Below are 12,999 nucleotides of genomic sequence, written 5' to 3' on the forward strand. Positions count from 1 at the left end.
TATTACATTTTCCTTGTGATGCACAATCATTGCATAAATAAAGCTGTACAAACCCTCTGTAATATCAAGCTCATGTGTTATCTGTCAAGGTTCTGGGCACCACCACCTTGGTACTACTTGACTCCACCTTACTGCATCCAGATATGGTAAAGTTGCGGTGGGCAGACGGCCACATGAGCCGGCAGCTTGCAGTCTTACAGAGCACCTGCTTGTCACTCAGAGCTGTCAGGAAATGTTCAATGAAATGCAACTCAGTGTGGTAACACAGGTTGACAACGTGTCTCCTAACAATTGAGTCTCATATCAAATTCTGCCAAGAGAAACACACGGTTGGAGGATTGAAGCTGACACTTTATGCTCGAATGTCAAAAAGAAAAAAAATCTTTTTAAAAAAAGCAACTTGGGGCTGAGAATTGAAAACTAACAAGAGATGCCAAAAACTGCAGTTTCCCAAATGGCCACTTCTGGCTGGCTCCAAAAGCAAGTCCATCCCCATAGATCCTTGTGTTAAAATATCCCAACTTTGCTGGGAAATAAACATGTTTACAGTCTGGTACAAACAAGTTTTGGTCTCTGGATAATTTTCTCCTTCATGTACTGTGGGTACATTTTTACATAAAGTGCTGATTTTAAACTATATTGAAGCTTAAATTGTTGAATAATTAAGGGTGTGACCACTTTTGAGTGACAGGTGGTGCTGTTCACAAATCACACGTTTTCTGATTCTGCAACCACCTGACCACCTCTGCTCTGCTTGAATCTTCAACACTGAGCCGAGAAAAAAAAAAACACTTTGTCCTTTTACAAAAACAGATTTGAAATTTCACTTCAACAGCAACAAAAGGTTGTCATGAAATGTTCCCATGTTATAACACTTTTGTGTCCTTGGAGAAATAGTCCGCCTGACAGAACTGGTCTGTCATTTAACTACTTGTGGGGGCTGTTGTGGCATTATTAGACGCTGCTCTTTTCTCCCAGCAACATGTTTTTCAGGCCAAGTGGATCCATTTCCCACTGGGAGCACTCCAAGCCAAGGTGGAATCTAAGCCCCGCTATAATCTGCCATGTTATTGAATTAAAGGCTTATGCCTGCTCTTCACCAGTATGTCAATTATTCTCATTTCAATGGTAGACTCGCTCATTCCTTTTTTAATTAAAGGTAGATCCTGTGCTAAAATATGAAGGAATGCATGTGTTGATTGATGCATGAAAGGAAGGAACGCAGCTATAGCGGAAGATAAATTCCTGTTTCTTTCACCAGACCTATTCTGTAAGGATTAAATAATTCAGTGTGTTTTGTGTTGTGCTGGTAGCTATGTGTGGCGATACACAGTGTTTTCACATTCACTGATTTGTGTTTATGCATGTTGGAAGATAATTGCTAAAAAGACTGAGCACTATGCATGAATTGTGAAGACTTGTTTTTTTAATATTATTTCTTTAGCTGTGTGTGTTTGTGTGTGTGTTTGATGAGGGCTGATTATACAATTACTGCTACAAGTTTGGAGTCTTTGAAGATGCATTACAAAGTGGACATGGTTATCTGTGTCTTTTATCATCCACATTTGATAAAAGAGGCTATTTATATATTTTTTAGACTTTTGATGTGAAATTGACTGTATTGACACAGGGCTGTGTGTTGGCGGGTGTAGAAGAAAAATGAGAGCTTTGACTTTCTTCACCTAGAAGGAATCAGTTCTGTGATTCAAAGGCTGCAGCAGAATTGAGGGGAATGAAGTGAAGGATTTTTAAAACTTGCATGTTTTTGCTCATGTGCTCATGTAATTTCTCAGTATTTCCCTCTTTTTTTTAAACTTAATATAAACGTCGTACAGCTAATGTTGCAGGGTTAAACAGCAATTGTAAATTCTGTGTTAAACGACTTGGGATCTCTTTTGCAGCTTGATACTGGGTTCTCATAAGAGCAGAACACCTCAGAAAGAAAATCAAGAGGCACCTTGATCATAGTCAGTTCAGAAAAGCAGGGAAACATCCAGTAAAATGAAAGCGCCCTGTGTTGCTAAAGAGTCTTGTGTTTCAAAAGAGGTCAGAACAGATGTAACAAGAGGGCAATGAGTTTTAGACGAGATAGAGTGAGGAACGTGTCAGCCATAAATAGTACAAAAAGTGAATGAGAAAGTTTGGTAAAAGAACTCTGATGGCTTAACGTTCAAGCTTTTACTGTAAAAAAGGAAAAAGATCGCACAAATTAATCTGCAACAAACAATGTGTGTTTTGAACTCACATTCTCCACATATTTTATATGGCAGGGGTGTATTTCTTTTACTAGAAAAGAAATGTTTCATTGCTGTGTGTATAGAGCAGAAAGGTTAAAAAACAACAAATAATTCATTAAAAATTAAAAATTAAATCGCTTCTACAGGGTCAGAGGAAACAGAGAGAAGAGGCTGTGTTGTAGTTTCCTGGCAAAATGAATTTTCACTAGAGACGTTTAAGGAAACAATCAACAACATTAAACACATTACAAGGCAAACATCTCTCTACTCAACCCTTTCTCACCAGGAAAACATAATATAAAGTCAATATTTCAACACCTTAAAAGGTAAAGTTATTCTGTTTTTCTGCAGCTGCATCTACGGGTGCAGGACTCACCGCCGTGGTTGTCTGAAAATGTCGAGGGCAGGAAGTAAAAGCTTACCTTGTAAAATTAATGTTATCAATGCACGTGTCTTACATAAAACCATGATCTTTCACTTAACCCCTCACCCAAACAAGTCCGGCAGTGTCAGGGGACATGAGCAGGGAGACATGAGCAGCGACACCTGGACATAGGTGTGCTGCACAGATAATTAGATGACTTTGGGCCATACACACATACATAGTTGTACAGTTGTGTTTTCAATGCCCTTTTTGTGTTCTATTCAGGGTCAGGTTATGTTAAATGTTGGTTCCTTTAATTTTGTTTTAGGGGGAGATTTTAGAGGGGAGCACAGGGTGCACAGTGTGTGTGTGTAGAGCGGGAGATATACCTGTACCTGTGCTGCGCTGTGTTGGAGATACTTAAGGAAGCAGAAGGAGATATCGTGCAGCCCTTTTCTTCTTAGAGCCCCTGGAGCACGTTACCCAAAACCCATCCATCACAAAGTCAGGGCTACAATATAATCAAAACTATTCTTTACATGTGAAGGGCTGTACATTTCCTTTCAGTGTCTTCGTGTTGCAGCCGGTTTGTGATCTGCAGAAGGAGTCTAGTATCTTCTCTGCAAGCGAATCTTGCAAGAGAACACCTTGAAGATATACAAATAATGTGTGTGAAGATTGATGAAACATGCATCTTATGTTTTAAATGTTAGTGAGTAGGAAAGAAAAAAAACACATGACTGTAAGCTCTGTAGAGGTAGATTCACTTCCACAGCTGTTATCAAGGGACATGCTAAGATTTATAAATGTATAATGTTATTTACCCAATACAACAGTAGAGAATACATTGTTAACCAGTCTGGAGAAAGAAGCGTTGTGGGTCATGCCACACATCCACTTGCACAGCCCAGATGTAGATCTAAGGAAGTCTGATGTGAAAGAGGCTCTAGCTATTGCAGAATCCACTCAAGTTTCACAATAACTTAGCTTCTGTTGTTGCTCTGTTTTGAGTCTCTGTACATTCAGTTTTGAAACTCTCACCAATCCCTCCAGCTGAAGGCAGCCATTTTCAGGAAACAGCTCAAAACAAATCAAGTCTACTCAAGCTATCCAGCACTGCAGAGAGCTGAAAAAAGCTATGCAATGTGGTGGATCAAACCAAAGATCAATATCAATAGTTGACAAGAAAGAAGACAAACCAGATTTTGTTTCAAATTAAGAAAAAAACTCATGCACAACTCACAAAAATAACTTAGACCCACTGCCCTCTCTGTTCCTCAGCTGCAGACCAGTGAGCGTTCCATCTTTGCTGCTTAATCTAACCTTTAAAATGCCATCCACACAACCACACTACCAAGCAATCACTGTAAACATCCAATGGCTTCACCCCTTAACCACCTGTAGGAGTCCAAAGAGTAACATCATGCACACCTGCTTCCTGCAACAACACCTCAAACAGAAATATAAGGAGTTTAACATATGGACAACATTACCACCTCATGAATGACCTCGTAACAGCTGTTTCTAACAGAAATGTTACTCAATTTAGAATGTGTTATATTATAATTGGGGCCAGAATAAAATTATTTTTCACATTTAAAGACAGAAATGATGTCTAAGCTCACAGTTTTCCTATATAAGAAAAACAACATAATGTGTTTGTGAAAAGAGGCTCAGCATGCATCAGGTCTGGGCGTCACAACAAGGCAAAGATGAATGTAGCTTTCATTGCCTCAGCCTCATTGGTAGTCCCACAGCTAAGTGATTTCCTGTCTTGTATTGATAACAAAGCAGGTACTTTATCTCCTCTGTGTTCTTCTGTTTTATAATGGCTTCCATTATGAAACAAACCCAGTCAGTCTTGTGGGAACTTGTGAAGCTTGTTAGCATTCCTGGGAAAATGTGCAGCCACTAAAATCCATCTTGCAGCATCATGTCCGTCCTGCTGTTGGAAACAGTCATGACACATGAAGATTGCTCCACTTTCAAGCTGTTCCACACAAGTTTTTCTTCTCCTCTGTGACTGGGGGTTTCAGTGCTTGTTAGCGCTTTGGCACTTTTTTAAACTTGGGAAAAGGTCATGATTTAGATTAAAGCTGACTCACTGTTTAAACATCAAACTCTTCTCATCAGCAGGAAGCTTCTCCTGACTAATCCACGATATTCATTCACACAAACAGCTCTTTCTATCACCACTACTATTTATGTCCTTGTAAATATTGACTGGAAGTACTTAATGGTGTTTCTTGTGTATTATTGGGTTAATAATACACCTGAAAAGATTTACTTTCTGTCTGTTCATGTGGCACAATGCATACTGCAATCAGTTTCTGTACATCTTTGTGCTATTGATCTGTCATAAAGGGCTCATTAACCACTCTGTTACACACACACACACACACGTTTGTAATTGTTCCACAGTTCCTTGAAAGGCTCCCTGGCAACACACCATTTTTGATTTCTCCTTCAAAATCATGTTAGAATTATAGCTACATGGACATTATCATCCCCAAGGTCTGAGACGTAAAACTGTTAGTAGGCATAAATAAAATACGAGTGCAATAATGCCATGTGTATCGCATGAGAGGGCATAGGATCTCTGAGTGCTTGTGTTTCCATCAGCAGGGCTGCAGCTTTGATTGATGAGGCGATTGAGGTTGGGGAGTTTGCTACAAATCAGCAGTGTTGTTATGAGTCTGGCTGGCTGGCTGGCCTGCTATGCTTGGAGCTCAGAGTTTTCACAGGGACGCCTGACCTCTGTGGTCAAAGGACAGCTGTGAAATGTTTTTATTCTGACCACTCAGTCGGCTTGGTTAGCAGGAAAGACTTCCTACCATTTGCACACCCATGCGCATGCAGGCACCTGTGTAACCCTAACCAGCAGTATCACCACCTCGTCTCTGCCCGACCTCTATCAAGTCATGCATCTCAAGCACACAGATGCACAACCGTGCTCACCCACAACCCCGGTCCTCCTGCTGCCAATAAAAATATGAAGAATGAAGACAGTGAGATTGAGCTTCCTGCCACGGCACAGGAGGAGTTTGGGTAATATTCAGACAGCTTTGCCTCGAGCAATGAAATCAAACAGAAGCTCCCTGCAGAGTTAGACGTCTCTTATTAAAGGCTGTTCTTTTGCTGTCAGGGTCAGCACAGACCCCCGTTATACCCATGCCCAGAAAAAAAACACACTATGATAGATGCAGACAAAACAGCAGCTCAGGCTGTGTGTTAAACATACAACACTCTTTTCAAAGGTACCCTGTCAAACAATTTGCTGCCATTGAAGAAGGTGGAATGTCAATGCTGGAATGTTTTACCTCAGTGTTGTCTAAGCCAGTGTTTTCCAACCTTTATTGAGCCACAGCACCTGTTTTACATGTAAATATATATATATATATATATATGTATATATATATATATATATATATATATATATATATATATATATATATATATATATATATATATATATATGTATATATATATATATATATATATATATATACATATATATATACAGCAGCTTTATAGCAACAATTTACAATGTTCTGTAGCGCACATTCATAATTGTAAATAGTATGTTTTCCTTGGTAATACAAAGGCATAGGCTAATGTTTTTTTTATCAGGAGGCTGATTTAAAGTTTCCTTGAGATGTGCATTAACTGTGTCGCAGTAAAATAAAAAATATCATTTTTGACATTTAAGAATGCCGTTTTCAGCTTCACGATTACACATATTTTAAATAATTCAGTCTGGGTGTGTTTAGGTGAATTTTGTAAATAAAAATTCAGAATTAAGTAACACTTTTAAAAAATCAAATAACAGCGTGTTTCTTAGCTAGAAATACAAGGTTTGGATATAAGAGACGCAATAGGCAATATTTTACATTTTACATTTTACATTCGTTAATATATGCACCTGCAATAAATACTGTCAACTTGATGCTTTAATGATCTATCGCTGATCATTTTAATAAAGGCACGTATTCCACTTTCACCATCTTCACTATAAAAATGTGCTCTGTAATAAAACATCTTCAAATCATTACACAAGCTAGGAGACATATCTCTCCATCCATCCATCTGTAATATATATATAGGTCAGGCTCCCAGTGGCACATTGGTAAACTTTACACTTCGTCCTTTCCCCCAGCAACTTCTCACTTTGGGGACTCCCAGGTGTTTCCATGCCGGCATGGGAGATGTAAGCCTTTTGGTGTGTCCTTGCTTTACCCCTTAAGGTCTCCTCTTATTCAGGCATGCCTAAAACTCTCCCAAACGGAGGTAGCTGAGTGACACAGAAGCACAAACCTACCAAAAAAAAGAAAGAAGTATTTTCACCACTAGCCTCCAGACTTTCCTTTGAACTGGATGTTGCATGAAATGAATGACAGCGAGTGGGAAGGGGGGGAGGCAGTCAGCATCACTCACTGTAATAATGCAGGAGAAAAAAAAATCATAAAGGTTAGATTTCAACATGACAATGGGATCTTCATGAAGAGGCCAAAACTGGCAGGTGCTCAATTTAGAAGATTTATAAATGTTTTTTTTTTTATTCTATCTTTAGATAACCATGGATATGGATAGCATTTAAAATATTTATATTGTGACTGATTGTCATTTTTAGCCAGCCAGTGGCTTGGAAAGGAATAACTTAATGTTTTTAAATCAGTTTTAGTGTTGCTGTTGCTACAAATGCACAATGGCTAAAGTATTGTCCAGAATTTTTAATGATGGATAAACCTGGTGTGAGGTCACCCACAGGTTGCTGAGGAGCAGTTATGAAGCTTAGTGTAGGAGGCGTGGGCAGCTGCCATCATGACCACGCCTAAGACCATAAAAAACGACTTTAAGAAATGTATGGTCAGCATGTCCTCACTAGGAAACCATAGTGTGAGTCTGTTGTTTTCTCTAGCCGTTGACCTGTCACAGCCTAAAAAAGCTTCAGCAGAACAGACTGGATTGTTGAGTCTCACGATCAGATGATGATCTGAATATTCAGCATGTGTCTAGCTGGGGACGTATTATCAACAAATGTGATGTATTTTCTTGTTATGTAGACCCCCGCTGCAAACACTATTTTTTAATGAAGCAAAAAAACATGCAAACACATTGAAGTTGTTGATTTGATCTATCCCTTCATTCTCTGTCTATTTTTCAGGCTTATTTGCATCCTGCATGTTTGAAATCTGTGATTTAGACACAGAAATGTGTTCCACAGGAAATATTACTTGTATGTATTTGGCTCATTTTCACATGAATTTAGCTCTTCTGGCTTAGGCTGTTTAGTTTAACTGGCCGGCATTTTATGTGGTGTGCTCTGTGTCTATGAAAGAACATGTTAAGAAACCATGATATTATGCCAGCAGGTCAGTTTCCTGAAAGAAGCCACAAACTTAAATAAGAAGTAGAAACTCTCAACAGATGAACAGCTCATATAAATTGAAAAATAGTCAGAAATAGCAGAAGTATATGTGTGATTGTATTCTGTTGCATATCTGCCTGAAGCTTTGGTGATTAAATCCAAAGCCTGATGTGACAAGACCACCACAGATCTGCAACACTCACTTCTGACTGTGGCAACACTTTCAGGGGGAGTGTATACGTGTGAAACAACTGTTTCAATTTTTGCATGTTAAATTGATGTGGCACCCAGATAGCAGGAAAAATCGCCTCAGTTCCTGTTTAAGTGTTGACACAGTTGGAAATAGTCATAGGAAATCAGCTCAGGCTGAGCTCTGACAATGCTGCACTGTGCCTTTAATCTGCCTATTTCTAAACTTGATTGTTGTGGTCAGACGTAAAAAAAAAAAATGCCAGAAGCAAATACAGCAGAAGATTGTAATTATATAATGAACATCAAAATATAAAACATTAATGTTGTCGTCTAAGGAAGCTGTAAAAGGTAAATTAATTGTGCCACTAATTGTTTCTGGAAAAGAGTGTGTGCCCTGAAGCTCACCTGTTAGAAGAGTTCCTGTGCATTAACCTGCATAATTTTGCTTTGAACACTTAATGAAAAACATGTGACACTGATCATTATCAGATAAATGACTTAAAGAGAGAGAAATTGGGAAAAACATACATATATAGCCACTGTGTTTAAAGGCAGACTGAATTTACACTCGCCTTTTACCACAGCTTCAATTTTGTTTTTGGCCACCAGTCAAAGATAACAGCTGTGCACTTTGAAGGTTCAGTGATCTCTTCCAGCCCCTGGCAGCCAGTTATCCCTGTGGGAGAGGATCATAATTAGAAATGTTATGGGTCATCTTGAGAAAAGAGCCTGCATTTGAAATGAAGGGAGGATGGTAGGTAGGAAGAAAAAGGAAAGGAAGGACAGAAGGAAAAACTTCCTTTAAAATCAGCCCTGTACTAATAGACGGACAATTAGGTGAATGTAGAGCCCTGCGTGCGTCGCCCTCATCACTTTCCACTGTTTCATCATCCTCACGAGACACTCTGACTTGTAGCCTTAGGACATGAGGACAGTTAGGATATCACAATAAGTGTCACTCTTTCACTCTCGTTTTCACCCCTGTCATTCCCTCGGTATTTTCAACATGGCCTCAGGTGATGCAGTAGAGTGACCCATTAGAAACTGACTTTGTTCACTGAAGTAACTTGCATCAGTAACTGCTGACGCCTGGGGCGGGAGCAGCTGCCACTGGTCGGCATCTTCAAGAGCCACTGTCGGGAATTTTGAGAGGTTGTTCCAATATCAGTTATAACAATTAGATTTGTATTCGGCTCTGACTTTAGGGAAGGATTTGACATCATTTTTGAACAAAAAAATTCCCAGAAGAAACAGGGAGTGTAGCTCTGACCTGGTTCCTTTGAATTAGTTCGGACTTTTAAAAGTTCTTTTTATTCTTCAGCTTAACTGTATGAGGGATTTATGTTGTGTTTATGTTGCCTTGATACTGCTATTCCTGCTATTGAGCAGTGTGATGACACCTGTGTTTTCTGCACCTTTAAAGTTGAAGTGACTCTGCGGACACTTCACATTTCTTTTGTACGGCCTCTGTCACAGCAGCTGAAGTCCAAAGTTTTGTAGACAAGTACAATTGTTTCTTCTGGCTTACGGAATTAACATTTTACCCTTGAAAAACACTTTTGCATTGAGATAATCAAAGCGGTTAAGGTATCTATATGAGACTCCCTCATCTGTTCTAATTCCTCTTGGGACGACTAATTGGATGTATTTTGATTGAGCCAATGATCTGATATCTAATCAGCACTCTGAATGGCTTTGTAATTTTCTGAGTGGCTTCTAATTTTCTGATTTTAACTGATCTAACTCAGGAATGGCACCAAAAATCCTTGTTATCAGCAGTTTGCAGCGGATCTTCATTTGCAGAGCTGCCGTCATGAAAACCCTCCAGTGTCAGATGATATTCAGCTCTGGACTAAACTTGTGTCCAAACTGCAGCAGCATGGTGTTAATACATCCCACAAAACACGCTGCTTATCTTTATGTCTGTGTTTAGATGTTGTAACAAAGGCACGCTGCCACCATAGCAGTAAGCAGATTTTATTAGTAAATCCCTCTGAATTGACAAACATTGTGTGATGATATATATCTGGAGAGGGAGATTTATTTCACTGCATCCTCACAGGCCATCAGGTGCCTCTACAGGCAGAGCAGGACTACTGAGGCTGGAGTCCATCAGACATGCCCTTTGTCACCGATTCTGTTCATAATTTTATGGACAGAATTTCTCAGCATAGCCAAGGAACAAAAGGTCCAGTTTGGGGGCCACAGGACCATGTCCCTGCTTTTTGCAGACGATGTGGTCCTGCTGGCCTTATCCTGCCAACACCCCCAGCTCTCCCTGAAGTGGTTTGGGGCAGTGCAGTGGCTGCTTCTTCATCTCGACTGGTTCCCAATGAGGTGCTCAGAAAATGTCCAACAGAGAGGGAGGTCCTAGGACAGTCCCAGGATGCTGGCCTGGGTAGCCCTTGGTATTTCCGCAGATGAGCTGGAGGAGGTGGTTAAGAATAGGGAGGTCTGGGTTTTCCTGCTCTCCCTGCTGCCCTCCATGGCCCGACCCAAGAATAGCAGAAGAAGATGGATATAGTGATGGAGGGTTTCCATTGGTTTCCACACTACTAAATGCCACTAAATCACACCAGTCCTTTAAACTGCAGGGCAGTAACAGAACGTGTGTAATTATTGTGAGGTCTTGTTCCGCAGCCATAGTTCAGCTGTTTTAGGCCAAAAGTTCTGGACCTTTGTTCCTGGTTCACTCTGCACCATATGGAGAACTTCACACTTGCACAACATGTTACTGGTGCTGCACCAGCCAATGAAGCTGTGAGCCTGGAGGGGCTGTTTTTAGAATATAGAAGCAATCAACCTTTTTGATCTTTTTCTGTGTATTTTGTCTGTATACAAAAAAAATAATAAAACTGTCCTGCCAAATGTAATAAATAAGTAAAGTGCTCAGTTGTACAGTATTGTACACTATATTGCACCCAGGCCTTTTCTTAGCAGCAGAGTGGCAGTTTAAACATAAAATGCTGTCTGGCTAGATCATTTTCTTGTCCCTATGGTAACAAGAAGCAGGGCAAAGGTCTGTGTGTGTAATAATTATGCGGTACTCTATCGATCCCTTTATGGAAATTTTCTTTTTGCTTACCCTTGTGTGCATGCAAGTGAGACCGCTGGGTCAGCTTGAGAAGTGCACTCCTGAGGCTGGTATAGATTCATAGTTTTGGTCAAGGACACTTTAGTGGGATGAATGCTTGTCATCACTTAAACCTGGATCCTCTAGTTGATGGAAGTTGGCCCTCCTTCCTTCACCACCTGCCGCCCTACCCTGTATGTGCACTTACATGTCCTCATCACAGTACATATTGCTACTTGAATGTGTGGATGAGCAGAATGCAGAGAGGAGCATGCTATACATAAAATAACATAGAAAGGTTTACATTCTATGATTGACTGTTATAATCAGAAAAACAAATCAAAGATGCACTTCAAGGACACTGTGTGTAATAGAATATACTGTTTCCTCCCACAGGCATATGTGCTAACTACTGATTTGATCCTTGAATGGCTTAAAGTTATTATTCGATTTCCGTCTGCTAAATTAGCTTTGGTATCTGTATGCAAATTCCTTGCACAGATTGGACACTTTGATTTGTGATGCTGTTGTTTGTGGTAAACAAAAATCCTGACTGAGGTTACTCAGAGAATTCCTCTCAGTATTGATTCTCATCGTTTATCCCAACAGCATGGTGGGCACTTCAGACTCGCACTTGAGTGAATCTTCAATGTCGGTGTGGCCATCTGTACTCATTTCGTGTCTTAATGCAAAACATTACATTGTGAGCCCCACTCTGTACTCACGGTACTGTCCATAAGTACCCTACTCACCATATGTGCACCTCTTTTTCTCTCTTCCTCCCTAACACGAGGACACAAAATAGATTGTCTGCCACTAATGGTTTTCGCTCATTGACAGATAATGTTGTGGCAGTGGGGTGTGGATTTTGTGTCTGTCTGCGTAGGGAACATCAGCAGAGGCACAGTGCTGCAGTCACAGCTGCAGGTAAATTGGTAATTAGTAATCTTGTCTATTTATCTCCCCTGCAGTGAGGCTGGAGTCTCTCTCCTGGTGATTATGTACACCAGCAGCATGCACTCTGAGCCTGGAGTCCTGAGTTGTTGTCAAATGTAGTGGTCATGTTGTTTATATTTAATAAAATCACAGGTGTACGTTAACCATTCCCCTGTGTGTTTATAAGACTCCCGCAAGACGCAGGGTCCTGTTACTTCTTACTGAGGGTGCATCTCATTTCATTTCCTTTCACTCTCCTGTCCTCCTGTGACCCATACAAATTGATTGGATCCACCATCATAAATGACATCTCAGTTCCCTTAATTCCATTTAGAGGAGCAAGAGCACAGACACTTGGTTAGAAGACATGCGCCAGTCGTGTATTTATGAGTAGCAACACAGTCTCACATCGAACTGAATGATGGCTAAAAGGCCTATGTTCATAGAGGTTTCATTCATAAAGGCATTCATTTTGGTTTCCGCTTAAGATTTAAAATGTAAGTTGTGGCCCCACTAACCAGGATGCCATTGTTGCCTGACGCATGCTGCCTTCTGTGCAGTCACTTCATGAAGCTTCTCACAAGAAGGTCTGTAGAGTCTCCAGACAAACACCAACTATCATGTAGTGATTGTGGATAGAAAACAGAAGTACCCACATTGATAATATGAATGTGAGTATTGCATCGTGGGTTAGATGTTTCCTTTAAGTTGTGTTTTGACTTGCTTCACTTCTGTTCTGCACTTTTCTTTCTCTTTCAGTCAGTTCTTTGTTAGTGTGTGGCAGCAAAAATGTAAGGTCAGGTTAAGGAATATAGGTTAAAATGCACCT

The sequence above is a fragment of the Parambassis ranga genome, chromosome 3, assembly GCF_900634625.1.
Source record: "Parambassis ranga chromosome 3, fParRan2.1, whole genome shotgun sequence".
Lineage (NCBI taxonomy): Eukaryota > Metazoa > Chordata > Actinopteri > Ambassidae > Parambassis > Parambassis ranga.